Source organism: Bos indicus, chromosome 12 (genome assembly GCF_029378745.1).
Source record: "Bos indicus isolate NIAB-ARS_2022 breed Sahiwal x Tharparkar chromosome 12, NIAB-ARS_B.indTharparkar_mat_pri_1.0, whole genome shotgun sequence".
Classification (NCBI taxonomy): domain Eukaryota; kingdom Metazoa; phylum Chordata; class Mammalia; order Artiodactyla; family Bovidae; genus Bos; species Bos indicus.
The window spans coordinates 12868348-12887543 of record NC_091771.1 but is presented as its reverse complement, the minus strand read 5'-3'; positions in this window follow the sequence as shown (position 1 = coordinate 12887543).

Here is a 19196-nt window from a genome sequence, read left to right as displayed (position 1 = left end):
GAAGTGCCCCATATCTGAAGCTGTTCATGCTAGAACAGAATTTGATTCATCAGCATGTACCTGACGTGCCCTTTGGAAACTGTGTTAACCATTTTATTTAAGCTGTGACATTTCATCCAGGTTCACTTATTTGCATACTTGTGATTTCATTTGCATATATTTTACTGTGCTGCACTCTGGGAATATATTTACTTATTTCTATTCTCTCTTCTCTTAAATTTCTTTCCCCCTCTACAGTCCTTTGGTAATGTTGCTGACCAAATATTGAGGAAAACATTGACAACTCTGGAGCTTCTATATCCAATCTGCCATCAAAACTTTTCTTCCTTTAAATATCTGCTGGAGGCTTGAGGATATATTGTACAACATGGGAATTAGAGCCAATATCTTATAGTAACTGTAAATGGAAAATAATCTTTAAAAAATTGTATTAAAATTTAAAAATATGTATTAAGAAAAACATTGGTGAATACGCTCCCTTAGTTTTTATTTTCACTATCACCCTAGACTGGGGATTTCTCACCTTCTGACTGGTCTCTTGGACTCTTTGTTGGCTCAGTGGCAAAGAATTCACCTGCGAATGCAGGAGATGCAGGTTCGATCCCTGGGTTGGGAAGGTCCCCTGGAGAAGGAAATGGCAACCTGCTCCAATATTCTTGTCTGGGAAATGCCACGTACAGAAGATCCCGCTGGGCTACAGTCCATGAGGTCGCAAAGGGTCAGACACAACTTAGTAACTAAACAATAACAGCTGGTCTCCTGACTTTGAGTCAAAACCATGCAATTCAGTCATTTTCTACATCCCGAATACTTCCCCTAAACTCACCACTTAGTGCTCAGTGGCCCTCACAGTGAACTAATTGCACGTTTATGTATTAGATACATCATATTTCAGATTCTTAACTCCTGCAATTGTGAAACTGTTAAACACTAATAGTTGTATTTATGGACTCACCCACTTTCACACTAAAGAGAAATAAGTCTTTTAAAGTCTGCTTCTCACCTTCTTCTGCCCCCTGAGAAATACTGTGTCCTCGATAGCTTAGTTCCTTATTGGGCCAACACAGAAAGAAAATTAGAAAATGGAGAAAAAGGAATGCATCGGAAGGGCTGGAAAAGTGTTTTTCTTTGGTGGAAAAGAAGAAAAAACAGAGATGGAAAGAAGCGGGGAGAGAGTAGAAAGATGAAGTTCTTTAAAAAGAATGCGGTTTCAAAGTAGGACTTAGAGTTTAGAGAAAGTGGTTGGAGATGAATAGAGATGGGCTGAGGGCAGATTCTGGGAGAGGAAACCTAAGCTGAGGATTCAGGAAAAGCAAGACACGGAGAGAAGCTGAGCTTAATTGTGCTGGTGTTGGGCCGACTGCTTTAACAGTGACCCAAATAAGAGTAGTGTGAAAAATACGGAGGGTTTACTTCCTTCATAAAAACGTCTGAGCTGAGAGCAGTCCACCAGGAGAGGGGTGCTTTATGAGGTTGAAAATGTGGCCCAGGTTCCCTCTGTATTTTTGCTCCCACACACATTGTCCTTGTCTGTGTGATCCAAGTTGGCCCATCTCCTCTACATCCATATTCCTACCCAATGGAGCGTGGATAGAGGAAGTAAGATCACTGAGTTTTAAGATCACTACATTCAGAAAACTAAGATCATGGCATCTGGTCCCGTCACTTCATGGGAAATAGATGGGGAAACAGGGGAAACAGTGTCACACTCTGCTCACACTCCATTTTCCAGCGCACCATCAGTTGGCCATACCAGTTGCAAGGGAGGCTGGGCACCATTGTCTTTAAGCAGGTGGTCCTGTGCCCAGCCAAAGCTTAGGGGAGTATGTTACTAACAGGAAGAAGAGAGGACTGTAAACTGAGGAACAGTCAGTCTCTGCACTTTTTGTTAGATACCATAGTCAGATGGGCAGAAGATCTTCAATAAGTGAGCTTGAATAGGTTATGCAGAATTCGAGGGATAATCTGAATTCAGATGGTAGAAGTCAGGTATGTTGGAATAGGAAAGGAACATTGTATGTGGAGTACTGTTGGCCTTGAAGTACAGCAGGACACGCTCCAGGGTCCCTGAATCTGGACCGTAAGTGTGTCTCTAGTTCAGAGATGAGCAAACATTTTCCGTACATGGACAGATAGTAAATATTTTAGCCTTTGAGGGTCATACAATCTCTGCCAATCTACTCAACTCTGATGTTGGAGCATGAAAGCAGCCTAAACAGTATATAAGCAAACAGGTGTCATTGTTTCTCAATGAAACATTGTTTTTTAAAACCGGCTATGGGTCAGATTTGACCTTGGCCATAGTTTACTGATCCCTGCTCTAGTCTGTGGTTTTAAAAGTACAGTCTTCTGAAGTTAGCATCTGACCTCATTAATCATAACAATTCTATCTACCTTTCTCTGATACAGAGTCTACCCTGGTGGCTCAGATGGTAAACAATCTGCCTGCAGTGCAGGAGACCCAGGTTTGATCCCTGGGTTAGGAAGATCCTCTGGAGAAGGGAATGGCAACCCACTCCAGTATTCTTGCCTAGAGAATTCCATAGACAGAGGAGCCTGGCGGGCACTACTGTCCATGGGGTCACAAAGAGTCCACGAGTCCACCTGACTGAGCAACTTAATACTTTGACTTTTCACAAATAAATTTATTTAACTGAGTGTGTTCTATGCTAGGTAATGGGATACAAAGGAAAGTGAGCCATAGTGATTGAACATATAGGGAAGTCATTGTCTTGAGGAGATATTATATATAAGGAAGTAATTTCTAAAGCAGCATGATAATAGATATATTTAACAGATTCTGTAGAAACACACGGGAAAGAATGCCAAGAGAAGGTTTCTCAAAAGCAAGGCTTATGCTGGGACCTGAGGATGAACAGAAGAATCCCTGGCTCAGCATTGAGGGAAGGGTATTTAAGGGAAATTTAAGGAAACAGTGTGCATAGGTATATGTTTAGTTGCTAAGTTGCGTCTGACTCTTTGTGACCCCATGGACTGTAGGCCGCCAGGTTCCTCTGTCCATGGGATTTCCCAGGTAAGAATACTGGAGTGACCTAGAGGAGAACATAGGCAAAACACTCTCTGACATACATCACAGCAGGATCCTCTATGACCCACCTCCCAGAATATTGGAAATAAAAGCAAAAATAAACAAATGGGACCTAATTAACCTTAAAAGCTTCTGCACATCAAAGGAAACTATTAGCAAGGTGAAAAGACAGCCTTCAGAATGGGAGAAAATAATAGCAAATGAAGCAACCGACAAACAACTAATCTCAAAAATATACAAGCAACTCCTCCAGCTCAACTCCAGAAAAATAAACGACCCAATCAAAAAATGGGCCAAAGAACTACATAGACATTTCTCCAAAAAAGACATACAGATGGCTAACAAACACATGAAAAGATGCTCAACATCACTCATTATCAGAGAAATGCAAATCAAAACCACTATGAGGTACCATTTCACACCAGTCAGAATGGCTGCGATCCAAAAGTCTACAAATAATAAATGCTGGAGAGGGTGTGGAGAAAAGGGAACCCTCTTACACTGTTGGTGGGAATGCAAACTAGTACAGCCACTATGGAGAACAGTGTGGAGATTCCTTAAAAAACTGGAAATAGAACTGCCTTATGATCCAGCAACCCCACTGCTGGGCATACACACTGAGGAAACCAGAAGGGAAAGAGACACGTGTACCCCAATGTTCATCGCAGCACTGTTTATAATAGCCAAGACATGGAAGCAACCTAGATGTCCATCAGCAGATGAATGGATAAGAAAGTGGTGGTACATATACACAATGGAGTATTACTCAGCCATTAAAAAGAATACATTTGAATCAGTTCTAATGAGGTGGATGAAACTGGAGCCTATTATACAGAGTGAAGTAAGCCAGAAGGAAAAACATCAATACAGTATACTAACGCATATATATGGAATTTAGAAAGATGGTAACAATAACCTGGTGTATGAAACAGCAAAAGAGACACTGATGTATAGAACAGTCTTATGGACTCTGTGGGAGAGGGAGAGGGTGGGAAGATTTGAGAGAATGGCAATGAAACATGTAAAATATCATGTAGGAAACGAGTTGCCAGTCCAGGTTTGATGCATGATGCTGGATGCTTGGGGCTGGTGCACTGGGACGGCCCAGAGGGATGGTATGGGGAGGGAGGAGGGAGGAGGGTTCGGGATGGGGAACACATGTATACCTGTGGCGGATTCATTTTGATATTTGGCAAAACTAACACAATTATGTAAAGTTTAAAAATAAAATAAAATTGGAAGAATAAAAAAAAAAAAAAAAAAAAAGAATACTGGAGTGAGTTGCCATTTTCTTCCCCAGGGGATCTTCCTGACCCAGGGATCGAATCTGTGGCTCCTGCCACATCTCCTGCATTGCAGGCAGATTTTCTAACTGCTGAGCCACGGGGAAGCCCAGTGCGTAGAAATGCGAATAAGAGAGTTTGGTATGTTTGGAACACACAAGTGCTTAAGGAGCAGAGAGGTCATGGCTTAAAAGTTCAGATTATAAAAGGCCATTTACAAGTCATTCTAAAGAATTTTGTTTTATCTCAACAGGAGAGCCTTTGAGAAAAAAATGGAGCCAGGCAGGGACATGATCAGATTTGAGTGTTGAGAGAGATCCCTCCTGCAGGAGCGTGTGCCGTTGACTGGAGGGGAGTGAGAGGAGAGAGCTGGGAAGCTGTTAAGGATTACCATATATTTAGGCAAGGGAGATGGAGGGCCTGAATTGGTTACCAGTGTAGGGAAATAAAAAAAGGAATAGACTCAAGAGATCTTTGGAAGTCAAGATAATAAGAATTGGAGGTCAACTGAAAGCAAATTGTGTAGGAAGAAAGAAGAATCCAGTATGGTACTCAGGATTCTGACTTGGTTTGCCAAGTACATGAGGCACTTATCAAGACAGATTATGGAATGTAGAAGGATTAGGTTTGGGGAACTGGATATGCATTTGACTCGGAAAATCCAAGTGAAGTCCATAATGCAGATGGATGTTTATGTTTGTTGCTTGGGAGATAATCTGGACTAGAACTACAGACCTATTTGATTAAGATGCTTCAGTTTGGGGGAGATATTTACATTCTGTTGCAGCTTCGCTGGTGACTCATGGTAAAGAATTTACCTGCAATGCAGAAGACCCAGATTCAATCCCTGAGTCAGGAAGAACCCCTGGAGAAGGGAATGGGTACCCACTCCAGTATTCTTGCCTGGCGAATTCCATGGACAGAGGAGCTTGGCACACTACTGTCCATGCTGCTGCTGCTGCTGCTGCTAAGTCGCTTCAGTCGTGTCTGACTCTGTGCGACCCCAGAGACAGCAGACCACCAGGCTCCCCTGTCCCTGGGATTCTCCAGGCAGGAACACTGGAGTGGGTTGCCATTTCCTTCTCCAATGCATGAAAGTGAAAAGTGAAAGTGAAGTCGCTCAGTCGTGTCCGACTCCTAGAGACCCCATGGACTGCAGCCTACCAGGCTCTTCCATCCATGGATTTTCCAGGCAAGAGTGCTGGAGTGGGGTGCCATTGCCTTCTCCGTGGGGGTGACAAAGAGTCAGACACAACTGAGTGACTAACACTTTAACTTTTACCCTCTGTTACATCCTAGGTTACAAGACCACAACAAGTTACAAGACCAAAACAGGCAAATACAGAAATCAAGGGAAATTCAAATGTGAATCTGAGATATAAAATCAAACCGAAGACTGCCTACACTAACAGTAGACTTCAAGATTTGCACTGAAATTCCTCAGGATCCATACAAAGAGTGAGGTAGTGACTTGAGTCCATAGAATTTATTAAGTATTTAGGGGAAACCAATTGGTTTTGGTCCTGAAATTTGAGTTTCCCATGTTATGTTGTGAGCAGTTTCTCCCAGCATATCCCCATAGCAAATAAAATGCCTTTCACTAAGCTGTTTCTTCTTTGGCTCTTGGAAGGGTCATGTGAAAGCAAAGCTGTGCCAGAGTAGTTTTATATGGGTCAATCATCCTCAGCTCATCTGTCATCTCCATAAAGTCCCTAGATCAGTAACTCTTCCAAGGGCTGTGACAGAGAAATTCTGAACCAGGTAGAACCTCTATGTCATTCTGCTTCCTAGAGTAGGCTGATCAAGTAAACAATGACCTTACTGACCGTGTGTTTAAAGTGACAGTTTTCTTCTCTTGTTCTATGGACTCTATCAACGTCATTCTTCTTGATGTATGTATTTAAGGTTTCTGAATTAGGGCAACATTATAGCGCAGGCATTTTCAGTGCCACTTGGTTTAGGCCAGAAAATCTTTTGTTTTTCAAAATGTTACAGACAGATCAGCAGAATGAACTGGCCCTGAACCCTCAAGGGGTTATCCAGGACTTATTCCTGTCTCTGTAAAAGGTGAGCTAAGTATACTTAGAGTCTGAAACAGGAGAGGAGAAGATTGTCCAAATCAGAACCTGCATTTGTCAGTTTTCTTCCTCAAAAAGAGCATCTCTCAAGAGTACATTTCATCTTGAAATCCAGATTTTATTCTTTTTATCTGTCCATGAAAATATTAATCAGTTGATCTAAGAAGGAAATGGAAAACTTTATTCGAGCCAAATTGAGGATTATAACATATGAATAGCTTCTCAGACAGCTCTGAGAATTGTTGTACCTGTTAGAGGTCAGAGCACAGTTGTATTTTGTTGTTGTTTTTTCCATTTATCTCTAAGTATTTCTTTTTTAAAACTTGTTTTTAAACGAAGGATAATTGCTTTATAATACTGTGTTGTTTTCTGCCAAATATCAACATGAATCAGCCGTAAGTGTACCTATACCCCGTCCCTCTTGAATCTCCCTCCCGCCTCCCTCGTTTTGTGTTTAATGATGTGTAGTTGATTGACCCTGAGGTGTTAGTTTCAGGTATATAGCAGAGTAATTCAGTTATACATCTATCTATCTGTTCTTTTTCAAACTCTTCTCCCTTATAGGTTTATAAGTTTTTGAGACAGAGGGCTGTACATTAAATGACATGTTATTGATGGTTTACACAATCCAGATCTACATGAACAAAGCGAGCAGTGGGTCAGGGATCATCAAGGCCCCTTATAGGATTAAGAAGGAAGGTTATCTCCTAAGGAGTTGTGACCCTTGATGAGATTAAGAAGGAAAGTTATCTTCTGAGGAGGTCTGGTTAATGTAGATACGCAACACACACAAAGGGGAGGGAGGAGGCCCAAACAGGCAAAGAACAATTTTATGTTTAAATTTTTCTCATCTTGCCACGAAATATGAATTTTCTTTCACTGCATCTAAGAATCAGATCCCTTATGCATGCTGTGAGAATATCCTTAGGCACTGCAGTAGGCTGGATTATTTATACTTATCCTTCAATCTTTTATGATTGGAGATGCTGGGAATTGAATTGGTGAAGGGAACAAAAGATTTAGAGAAGTACATACAGAAAATGATGCTAAGAGTGGGGCATATGCATGTAACAAAGAGATTTACTTCACTCATGTCCAGCTTAGGTTCCTAATGTCTTTCCTGGTAACATTTTTATTTCCATTTATTAAAATTTCCAAACTTACATCTGGATTTTGCAGCCATTTTTGGTAAACTGTGGTACACAGAAAAAGTTTCAAAGCATAAATACATAGTATTACACATTGTTATGAGCAAATACTTACGCAGCAGCCACCACACAGACCAAGAAATAAGATACTGACAAAATTCCAGAAACAACCTTTGCATACCCACATGCCCCTTCCCATCACCAACTCTCTTTCATCCTGTGGTAGTCACGGAATCTAAGTGCCTGACGTTGAGCTTCTTGATTGCCAAAGCATCCATCTCAAAGATTTCCATCTTGAATAAGCATATTGCCAGCTACAGAACTAGACGCAGAGCCAGGCCGCCCTACTCATGAAGTTCTCGTTTAGAAAGTTCTGGGCAACCCAGATAATTGACCACTTGAATGACTCCACTTTTTTTTTAATCCTGTGTCCTAATGGTCCCTCCTATGCTTTGAATTTGCTGATAAAGAGTGAACCAGTGATGGGAATTCCCTGGTGGTCAAGTGGTTAAGACTTTGCCTTCCAAAGCAGGGGATGAGGGTTGGATCCTTGGTCAGGGAGATAAGATCCCACAAGCCTCATAGCCAGAAAATCAGAACGTAAATAACAGAAGCAATGAGGTAACAAATTCAATAAAGACTTTTAAAAATGTTAAAAAGATGCATTGATAATTGGGCACACATAATTAGGGAAAAAAACAGAGTACCCATCCCTTGGATCCCAATAAAGGCAGAGCTCCAGGTCCTCACTCCTCCCCGTCTCTCAACCCCCATAATCTCTCCGTGTGGCCTTTGGGCATGCTGTATACCCTTTAGGAACTATAAGTAATAAATCTTGTTCTTCAAAGTTCTCTGATTTTTTTTTTTTTGCTGAGGTATGTTTTGCAATCATAATAAGAACCACAAGGACTGTTCCAGTTGCCGTATTGGCTCTGATTCGGGACTTGTCACTGGGAATTCCCACAAGTTGTAAGACCCAGGCAAGTATTCAGGCAGCTCTAGCCAACAGCATTACTATCGATAGTAATGATTGAGCCCAAGAGAACAGGTCCTGTCCTTCGCTTGTAGGGTAGTCATCATGCAACCCTAAATACTAACTTCTGAAAACTTCTATGAATGAAATCACGTCGTATCTATGTCATATCATGTGTATTTTTTGTGTCTGATTTCTTTGACCCGGTGTTATGTTTTTATAATTCACCATATATAAATATATGTGTGCTATATTTCATTCATTTTCACTGCTGTGCAATATTCTACAGTCTGAATGAACCCCCATTATCTGTTCTGTAATTGAAGGACGGTTGAGTTTTTTCCAGTCTGGAGCTTCCCCACACCCTATTTCTCCAGCTACCCCTTTACTGTTCCTTTGTAATGTATTTTCTAAAATATAACAGTATTTGAAAGAGGAGACGATGAGAGTTTGCCTACTGACAGCCATTACAAGGTTTTTCTGAAATCGGTTTTTTACAACTTTTACAAACAATAAACTCGTTTAACTAACCTTACCTTTTAACTGGGGCTTCCGTGGTAGCTCAGTGGTAAAGAATCTGCCGGCAATGTAGGAGACCTGGGTTCAATTGCTGGGTTGGGAAGATCCTTTGGAGAAGGGAATGGCTACCCACTCCAGTATTCTTGCCTGGAGAATCCCATGGACAGAGGAGCCTGGCGGGATACAGTCCATGGGGTTGCAAATGGTCAAACAGGACTGAGCAACTAACACTTTAACTTTCACTTCACCTTTTAAAGTGCGATTCATATAAAGGTGCCAAGTAAATGGTAAACCATTAAAAATACTGAGTATTAGTTGTCCTGTTGCCAGAATTATTATACTTTTAAAACCAAGGTAATTAGTTAACTAACATGAATAAATGCATATAATGTCGAGGATTGAGTGCTAATTGGTCCAAAGCTCTACAAAGTAGGGGCTGTTACTCTCACCATTTTGCAGAGAAGACTGAGGCACAGAGGTGCAATCCTTCACCTGTGGTCACACAGCTGGTAAGAGATGTCAGTAGAATTCAGCCCAGATGAGCAGACTCCTTAGTTGTGTTCTTGATATGGCTCAGATAGTAAAGAATCCGACTGCAGTGCAGGAGACCTGGGTTCGATCCCTGGGTCAGGAAGATTCTGTTGGTGAAGGGGATGGCTACCCACTCTAGTATTCTTGCCTGGAGAATTGCATGGACAGAGGAGTCTGGAGGGCTATAGTCCATGGGATCACAAAGAGTCGGACACGACTGAGCAACTAGCATACATACCTTGACTAAAAACAAACATGGAGAGAAAAGGTAAAACAGACTTCTGATTAAGGAGTCTGTTTCTTAATTACGTTTGCAAGATCATATGATACCTAGCTCTGATCAGAAGCAAACCTAACTATACAGCCACCATAACTGTGTTAAGGCAGAGAAAGGACTTGTAGCTGGGCTTCTCTGCAGGGTGATCGGATCTTCCCTTTGTTCTCATGCTGGACTGAGGCCTGCACAGGTAGGGTGGCTCAGAAGATGCCCTCACTGAGCGCTCACACAAGCCAAAGCTGCCATCTTCGCCTACAGCTGCCGTCTATCTACAGCCGGCCCCCCCCTCACCTGTGGAGAAGGTCTGACTTGGTCACAGCCCTTAGTCAGAGAGTGGGAGCCGCAAAGCCGGAAGGTAAACAGCAAAGACAATCTAAGTAGAAGCACTTTATTCCATCCACGGTCTTTAGTGCCTTCCCCAGGACCCACTCCCTCACTGGCACTCAAGAAAATATGGAGCTGCTTTCACTAGTCTTTATAAAGCTGCACCCTCTTTATGTTAATTGAGAGTAATTAGAATGTCATTCTGAGCAAAGCTGTGATTTCCATGCTTCCCTCCTCTTTGGAAATGTTGTATTCTTCGGAACCTGCTGTGGGCATGTTCATAAACAGGGCTCTGGTTGCACACAGAGTTCCCTGCCAAAGCGTGTGTCTGCGGTGATACAGACCCAGCCATGAATGTGCAGCATTGTCTTTTTGCATCCAGAAGCAAAGGCAGTCAATTAAAACCCTGATTTATTTATATAAATAAATAAAATTTCCTTCAATTGAATATCTTGTTCAGAAGAATTCTATTAATATGATTTATCACAATAAACAGTGTGGTTCCTGCTTTAATTGATTTATCTTTTTCTCCCTATAAAATTTTCCCAGTATGTCTGTTCTGCACCAACTTTTATTGTCCTTTTCATTCCCTCCCCCGCCCATATCTGTGTTGGCTTTGATAATTTCAACAGGGACTAGATGTTTTTTTAATACAGTCTGCCTCCTAAATCATTCATTTTCTCATTTTTAAACTGCTGACTGCAATCATCCCTTGCATTTATTGAAAATTAGCATGGGTTTTAAACCATTAGTCAAAAAAGAAGAGGCTTAAAAAAAAGCTTCCTGCTGTTCTTTGTGGATGAAACAGTTGACATTTTGTTAAGAGATTTTTGTCTGACTTTAATTCTCTAGTTTTAATGTATTCCTAACAGTTATAAGTGGAATAGTTTGTCCTAAATGGAAGTATATCTATGGTAGTGTAGTTATATCCAGTCTTTAAAATGGATCATTTCATTTCACACATGCTATAGAATCTTGAATTTCACCTTTTTATTCATCTCAATTTCTTCACTAAAAATGACACTGTTGCTCCAAATTCCTACATCAACGGATTGGGTATATCAAATTGTGGTAGTAATTGTTCATAAGTACATATTTTATAACATGTACTAATAGAGTCATAAAATATATTGCAATAACATTGTGCTCTGCCTGATAGAATTTCATCATGAGGCTCCATTAACACATTCAGCTGGTATCAGCTTTTGAAAATGCTTTCCATTGTGGTGGAAGGGAAATACTCTGTGTAAGTGAATGGAGAAAATGGGATTCAAATAGGAATTTCTAGGAGGGCTGACTAGAATGAAAAAGGGCAGACACTTGAATGGATGCTGACCAAGCATTTTTTGGACACTGTTTAAAAATCTGAATTCATTTTGCGGCTCTTTGTACTTTCCAAATACCAGTCCGGCTGCCCCCCTGACGCCTGAATGACACTGCCTTGGGTAAGGTCACCACAGGCTCCTACCTAGCCACCCCAGTGGCTCTGTCTTGGTTTTCATCTTCCCCATGCAGGCATCAGCTCTTCCTTTTGCAGTTTGCCTCTTCTCTGGATCTCTTTCTGAAGGATCCTCTTCCAGCCACTGCCGTCCTCTAGGGCAGACGATGCTCACGCCTGTCCCACTGGTGGGGTCTGCCCCTGGCTCTCTTGTTGCACCTCTGCCCTCCATCCCTGGGCATTCCCCCTCTTCTCTCCTCTTCACCACCCCCAGAGCTGACCTCTCACTCCATGCCAATATCCTGGAAAGGCGGAGACCTCAAACTTGCCCACAGCCAGGTAATATTTCCCTGTCCCTCAAATCAGCTCTTCTTCTGAGGGCTACTTGCCCTCAGGGGACACTTGGATTTCCCCTGTGATAGCCCCAGTCTCTTCTGTCACACCCGGCCACGTCACTGATTCTTCTGTCGCTGCGTCTTTTGTTTTCCTTCCCTGTGTTTCATTCCTGAGCATAGCCCTCCTCGTTTCTGCTCCTAGAATATTGGGACAGACTCCTGAATTGTTGCTCTGATTCCTTCCTCTTCGTCTCTGACTCATCCTACTCAGTATGGAAAGTTGGTCGTCCTAATACTTTCTCGGGCTTCCCAGGTGGCTCAGTGGTAAAGAATCCACAGGAGACACAGGTTTGATCCCTGGGTGAGGGAGATCCCCTGGAGGAGGAAATGGCAACCCACTCCACTATTCTTGCCTAGAAAATTCCATAGACAGAGGAGCCTGGTGGGCTACAGTCCATGGGGTCCCAAAGAGTCGGACATGACTAAGCATTTGAGCACACATGCAGAATGCAACAGGTGTCCTTATAAAAACAACTGCAGTGATTCCCTGTTGTCTGCTAATTAAAATTTATCTACGACTGGGCTGTAATTTCTTCCTGGGCTTATTTCCCACTACTTGAGTATATGTGCACTTCAGCCACACCTAATTGCTTGTAATCGTTAATAGATGTTATTTCCACTCACTCTCAGGCACTGCAAGTAGGTGAATGACTAAATAGCATGTAAGAACTGCTTTATGTAGCTCATCTCACCATGAGATATTAATCATAACATTTTAATTTTGAAATAATATGTAAGGTTTCTTTTAATTCTTGTTTCAATTATGTAGGTTATCTTAAGAATTATGTTCAAGTCTAAAATGACTTTCTTTTTTCATGTATGCCTGTAATGTTGTGCTTTATAATAAGAAATGCACATTTGGTCCTCATCCTATTTCTGGCACAGAGTTCCTAATGCCCTTGGAATTTCCTGTGATGAGAGCAATAAAGGTATCTTTGATTATGTTAAAGAGGTGATTTTTGGAAAGTACCGAAGGAACCTTTGGAGCCAACCTTCCAGTTCCACCCGCCCGTCCTCCAGGAAGGGAAGGGAGAGTGGCTGAGGATTGAATTCAGTCACCAGGGGCCCATGATTTAATCAGTTATGCCTACTTAATGAAATTCTTATAGAAACCTCAATGGACAGGATTCAGAGAGCTTGCAGTTGGTGAACAGGTGGAGAGGCAGGAACAGAGGCACCTGGAGAGGACACGGGGGCTCCAAGCCCCTTCCTGCTCTGTGTATCTCTTCTGTATAGCCCTTCCTGGATTATATCGTTTTATAATAAACCAGCAATCTAGTTATGTAAATACTTTCCTGAGTTCTGTGAGCTGCTTTAGCAAATTAATTGAACCCAGTGAGGGGGTTCATGAGAACCTCTGGTTTATAGCCAGTTGGTGAAATGAGCAGGTAACAACCCAGACGCCTTGGAGTTGGCATCCGAAGTGTGGGCAGTCTTGTAGCACTGAGTCCTCAACCTGTGGAATGTGATGCTTACCTACCAGGTAGGTAGACTCAGAGCTGAATGTGTGGGACAAATTCCAGCTGGTGTCTGAGAGTTGCTTGGTTTGGGGGGAAATCCCACACATTGGAACTGGAAACTGAATTGGAATACTCTTTTCCATCTTTTGGAAAAGTGCCTGACAACTTGAACGGTAACACCTGACTTTCTCTCCCAAAATGAAAGGTCACTTAACTTCCATAGATCGTGTGTGTGTATGCGCGAGCGCGTCCTCAGTCACTAAGTCATGTCTGACACGTTGTGACCCCACGGACTGTAGCCCGCCAGGCTTCTCTGTCCGTGGGATTTCCGGGGCAAGAATAGTGGAGTGGCTTGCCATTTCCTTGTCCAGGGTATCTTCCCTGACCCAGGGGTCAAGCCTTGTATCTCCTGCAGTGGCAGGCAGATTCCTTACCACTGAGCCACCAGGGAAGCCCTCCCTAGATCATGCATATATTCTTTTGGTATTAATTAACTTCTTATCTGGCTTCATAATCCTTCCATCATTTTGGTCATAACCCGTTTGACGTACTTCTCAGCTTGTTCAGCTCTTAGACCCCTCAGTTAGGAAGTGGAGCCACATTTCACACCTCGTCCCTGACTTCTACACACAGTCTGGCCTCCCCAGCTTCACTCCCCCTGGCCCAACCCAGTCTTAGGTGTGCTTCAAACAGACCCCCTGACTTATGGAGCTTTACCCTCTTTCCTTATTTACATAATGCAACACATGCTATAATAGCTGATTGAATTTAAATAAGGAATCTATTTACAGTGGCATGTTTTTTTTCCCCCCTTATACAAAACTGGGCTTCCCAAACATCACTGACTGTCTATAATACCTTGTCAGGTCAATTTGATCATTCTTCTGGACTCATTTAATTATTTTTAAAGTAGAACATTTCTTTCTCTAGACCCTCCTGTTTATAAACAGGTACTCATTTCCCCTTGGGTCTGTGCTGCTCCGTGAGCCAGGAGGATGCTTGGGAGCTCACACCATGTCACATCTCAGTGTTTGGCTTGGTTCCAGTTGGGGAATTGCCTCTGACACCTGTGATTTTCAAAGCAACAAGTTTCCCCTACTTCTGACCTGATGGAATCCATCGTGTAACTTGCACAGTATGAAAACCCTAATGTGGAAACAAATGAAGGACAGTTCTCTGGAGGCAAAGGATTGATTTCTAACATAGGGATTGATTACATTTCAGGCAATGGACTATAAAGGTCTGCAGACTGGTATAATGGTTTCTTCTACAGCATTGATATAATTAGCAACTCATTTTAATTGAGAAGGTGTATGACTCTTGGCCAGGTTCCCATAGCCTCTGTCACAAAATAGGAAATGGGAGATAAAACCAAGTCAGGATTCATTTTGTTGGAATTGTAATCCATATATAGTAATGCCAAGTATAGTAAGAATAAATCATCTAACTTAATGCAAGTACCCGTTATAACATACCATTGATTTGACCTGACTCTGAGTAAGAAAAATAAGCAGTTTATTTTACATGAATTACTGAAGAAGTAATCTCCTACGGAGATGCTTCCCCTTCCCTGAAAACCTCTCTCATCATGGAGCCTTGCCTCTAAATTTTTGCTGAACTTGATAAACAAAAATTCCGTTTATTAAGGTTAAAGCACCCAGGTGGTGCTTGTGGTTAAGAACCCACCTGCCAATGCAGGAGATGCAAGAGACTTAGGTTTGATCCCTGGTTCAGGAAAATCCCGTCGAGTAGGAAATGATAACCGACTCCAGTATTCTTGCCTGGAAAATCCTGTGGACAGAGGAGCCTGGTGAGCTGAAGTCCATGGGGTTGCAAAGGAGGTGACACGACTGAGCGACTGAGCCCATAATGTCTACTGAAGTCATTCAGCAAATGCAAGGGGCAGTTATATACATATATTTTAAAGATATTGACTTTTTTATTTGGCTGCCTGAGTCTTAGTTCTGGCTTGCAGGATCTTTTTGTAGTGTTTGAACTCTGCAGTGTGTGGAATCTAGTTCCCTGACCGGGATTGAACTCTGTTTGATCTTAGCCACTTGACCACCAGGGAAGTCCCTATATGTTAGCAATCACAAGTATCACCTGGGATGCTGTTGTTCAGATTCTGATTCACTGGGTCTAGGATGGGACTGAGAGAGTCAGTGCCTAGGCAGGTTGATAAGAAGTCCAGGGGTCCCCAAGGAGAGAGGGGTCTGGAATTCTCAAAGAGGAGGAAATGACAAACTTTGTTTTTTCCTCTACATTCTTTAGTCACATAAAATGTTTTTATCTTTAAGCCTCAAACTGATGATTACACAACAAACAATTCAGTTTAAACTCTGTACTAAGGACTATTCTAGGACTTCCCTGGTGGCTCAGACGGTAAAGCATCTGCCCGCAATGCGGGAGACCCGGGTTCGATTCCTGGGTCGGGAAGATCCCCTGGAGAAGGAAATGGCAATCCACTCCAGCACTCTTGCCTGGAAAATCCCATGGATGGAGGAGCCTGATAGGCTACAGTCCATGGGGTTGCAAAGAGTCGGATACGACTGAGCCACTTCACTTTTCACTAAGGATTATATAACAACAATGTATCCTGCTTGAGGATAGTTTCTCCTTCCTCAAAACCTTCTGGCTAATCCTGTTATCTTATAATGTAAAGTATGGGAGTGAGTCTAGTAAGACCTTTACAACCTTCAGACATTCTTTTGATTCATTGTAATAACTAATTAAAAAGTATATAACTCCCTTGCTAACACTAGCGAAGGGGGAACTCTTTCTGTCCCCCTCTGATGTCTATGTCAGAAGCTTTCTCTCTTTTATACTTTAATAAAACTTTATTACACAAAAGCTCTGAGCAATCAAGCCTCATCTCTGGCCCCAGATTGAATTCTTTTCCGGAGGCCAACAATCCAGCATCTTTCGTGGTTCAGCAACAACCTTTCAGGACCTAAGAATTTGACCTTAAGCATCCTCAGTGAGTCTGGTATATGGATTGTATTTTGATTAATACTGCTCCAAATGTATAGATTATATATGAACTAGTATTAATTATTGAATCTCTTAGGCTTATCTGAAATTCCTTTTTCCTCAACAGCATGTTTCAGGATTTGAACACAAAACAGTCGAGTTTTGTCGCGGAACCAAACTTAGGTCCACTTGCCCACGTGTGGTAAATTCAATTTACTGACACCAGATAGCAGTGAAGGAAGGTGCAGCATTTATTACAGGATTTCAAGTGAGGAGTCCAGGCAGCTAGTGCTCAAAAGACCTGAACTCCCTGATGGTTTTAAGAGAAAGGTTTTTAAAGACAGGGTGAGGAAGGGGAGTTGTGGTGTAGACATTGTTCTGACTGGTTGGTGGTGAGGTAATCAAGGGTCAATACCATCAGTCTTCTGGGTTCAACTGGTCTGGAGTCTACAGGTTTGTAAGCAGCATACAGGCAGCTAAGATTGTCTGTAGGATGGGACAGTCATCTGAGAAGACAGGCTCAGACTGGATGTCTGTGCAAAAGAGCCCTGAGCGGGTGATCAGGGTCATCGTAGAGGGTGCATGTGGGAGGCAGCAGAGCCTCAGTGAGGTGCCTAGGAGGGACTACGTAAGAGTCACACTTGGAATCGTGCAAAAATGAGTGTTTATTTCCATTTTGGACCCCAGGCACTTTACTCAACTTACCCTAGTTTTGGCTTTGGTAGATAACTTCTTCAATGGCTCCCAGTGATTCCCCCCCACACCCGGCCCAGTTCTGCTATGCATGCCCTTGTGTAATCCCCTACGCTTGTGTGTGGCCCAGACCTGGTTACTTATTTGGAAGTAGTAGAACATAGCGAAGATGTTGGCATGTCACTTGCAAGATCAGGTTATAAAGGACTGACTTCCACCTTACCCAGCGTTCTTTCTTGCTCTCTTTTGTTTTCTAATTCAGATGAAACAAGTTGCCATTTGTGGCTTATTGAGATGCACTGATATTTCTACCCTATTGAGGGGCCTATGGAGCAGAAAACTGAGGGTGGCCTCCAGGTAACCTCCAACAAGTACCTGAAGCTCTGAGTCCAACAGCACCCAAGAAGCTGAGCTCTTCCAAGCATACTTTTCCAGTTGAATCTTCAGATGAGACCACAGCCTCAGCTGACACCCTGATTGCAATCTATTAGAGACACTGAGCCAGAAGACCCAGCTAAGCCATTCCTAGATTCCTGACGATGGAAACTGAGACAGTAAATATCATTGTTTTAAGCCACTAAGTTTTGGAGTATGTTCTCTGCAGGAATAGGTAACTAATACAGCCCTTAAAGATTTGGGCAGTGGTGGGGGTGGGGGTGGTGTTGTTGCCGAACGTGAAGAACAGTGCAAATAAGGAAAATGAAAACGTACTCAGGACACACTGAAGCACATCATAGTTTCGCCCAGGGGTGGTCTTTTCTACAGGGGTTACTTCTTTTACTTCTTCCTTGTCTCCTCCAAACCCTTCCTTCTCTAAAACTCATTTGGAGAGTTGCCTTATCAGGATTGACTCTTAAACTTTGAAATTTCTCCTGTTGAATCTTCATGACTATTGCCATCACCACCCTCATGTTTATCATGACTTCTTTCCCTGAAATTTGCCATGGCTTCCAGTAAGATTGTGACTGTAACCGATAGTGACAACATCTTCCACTTATCCAAGTTCTCTTCTGCCCAGCAGCAACAGTCACTAAAATACAAAAGTTAGAATGTCTGACATTGCAAGGGTGTAGCGCAACTAGAGCTCATACCTTGCTAGTGGGAAGGCAAAACGGTGTCACCACTTTCGGAAACACTATGGCACTATCTTATAAAGTGAAACCCAAATCTACCGTGTGACCCAGGGGCCATATTTTTAAGTATCTACTCAAGAGGAATAAATAAATACTCATTGGAAGGGCTGATGCTGAAGCTGGAGCTCCAGTATTTTGGTCACCTGATACGAACAGCCAACTCGTTGGAAAAGTCCCTGATGCTGGAAAAGATTGAGGGCAGAAGGAGAAGAGGGCATCAGAGGATGAGATGGCTGGATGAACTTATGCAGTGGACATGAACTTAGGCAAACTCCGGGAGGTGGTGAGGGACAGGGAGGCCTGACATGCTGCAGTCCATGGGGTAGAAAAGAGTTGGAGATGACCAGACAACGGAAAAACAGGAGAAATAAAAACTTATGTTCACGTAAAAGTTTACACTAAATCATTTATAGAAGCTTTATTTGTAATGGTCCAAACCTAGAAACAATCCAGATGTTCATCAACAAGTGAACGGAAAAGCAGCTGTGGTGTATCCATACAATGGAATGCTACACAGGCCTCACGGCGACCCACAGGCATCACGCTAAGTGAGAGGAGTTGGAATCAAAAAACTGTCTACCCTGATTCTAATTATGAGAATTCTAGAAAAGGCAAAACTATGGGGATAGAAAGCAGGTCAGTGATTATCATGGGCCTGACTTTGAGGGAGGAGATTGTTTATGGAAGTACACAAGGAAACCTTTAGGGTAACCGACTGTCCTCTATCATGATTGTGGTGGTGGTTTCATGACTGTATTCATTTGTCAAGACTCATTGAACTTTGAGTACATTTACTGCGTATAAATTATACGTGAATAAAAGTGTTTAAAAGAACAAAAAGGCTAAGTGGCCATGTAAAGAAGTAATTCAAGTTCTTTTTTCTTTTGTCTTTATGATCACGGTGTAATAATTGGTCATTGTTCAT